The sequence below is a fragment of the Fringilla coelebs genome (assembly GCF_963513975.1).
Source record: "Fringilla coelebs genome assembly, chromosome: 23".
Taxonomy (NCBI): Eukaryota; Metazoa; Chordata; class Aves; order Passeriformes; family Fringillidae; genus Fringilla; species Fringilla coelebs.
In genome coordinates, this window is record NC_140049.1 from 1,570,783 (window position 1) to 1,571,246 (window position 464).

A 464-nucleotide genomic window follows, 5' to 3' on the forward strand; every position below is an offset into this window, starting at 1 on the left:
TTTTCCCCCAAAGCGGCGCCGGTAGCTGCGGCGCACACGGCGGCAGCTCCTGCGCTCCTCGGCGAGCGCTCCGCGGGGCCGCAGCCGGCGCCAGCCCCGGGGCTGCAAGGACAGGGACCCCCCTCACTGTCCTGGGCTGCGGGGGGCACCCGGGAACGGGGACAGACCTGGCGTAAAGGAAACCAAAGGGAGGATACGGGACAGCGAAAGGACCACTACTTCAGTTTCTTAAAACCTTCGAAGAAGCTGCTTCGGAAGAGGGGAGCGGCTTCACCGGATGAGACCGGAGCGAGCCCCCGGCTGGGAGCGCAGCGCTGCAGGGAAATCGTGGGGGGACGTCTGCGGGGCGAGCAGTGGCGATCCTGCCGGAGCCAGGCGGAGGAAGGAAAAATCAGAAAGGAGAAGGAAGGGAGAAGAGGGTTTCCTTGGCTGCGGGGCGGCCTGGGGCGGCGGAGCGCGGCGGG